This window comes from Odontomachus brunneus, unplaced genomic scaffold, assembly GCF_010583005.1.
Source record: "Odontomachus brunneus isolate Ranch 3 - 2012 unplaced genomic scaffold, Obru_v1 Obru_scaffold_084, whole genome shotgun sequence".
Taxonomy (NCBI): Eukaryota; Metazoa; Arthropoda; class Insecta; order Hymenoptera; family Formicidae; genus Odontomachus; species Odontomachus brunneus.
Window position 1 is genome coordinate 805965 of NW_022639534.1, and position 313 is coordinate 806277.

Below are 313 nucleotides of genomic sequence, written 5' to 3' on the forward strand. Positions count from 1 at the left end.
TTTTTTTTTTTATTAGCGGTAACGGCAACGAATATAAATATTATTTTTATCATTACTTTGCACATATAGAATACATGTATATGGAATAGGCGACAGCAAATCGTAAAAAAATGGTTTTCAAAATTTAATGAAAAAAGTAACAGAAATTGTAACAAATCATTATCTCTAGAATAACAGTAACAAGTTATTTTTTTCTTTTAGATGATGAGTAACAAAATGCCTTTTAAAAGTAACTTTTCCAACCATAAAATATACTTCTCTCTCTCTCTCTCTCTCTCTCTCTCTCTCTCTCTCTCTCTCTCTCTCTCTCTCT

At 28.8% G+C, this 313-nt stretch overlaps 1 protein-coding gene across 2 annotated transcripts in view; it reads left to right on the plus strand.

The window, feature by feature from the left end:
* LOC116847864 (acetylcholinesterase-like) overlaps positions 1–313 on the plus strand; it is a 523728-nt gene that overhangs the window by 309485 nt on the left and 213930 nt on the right. The gene's annotated exons all lie outside the window — the stretch shown is intronic.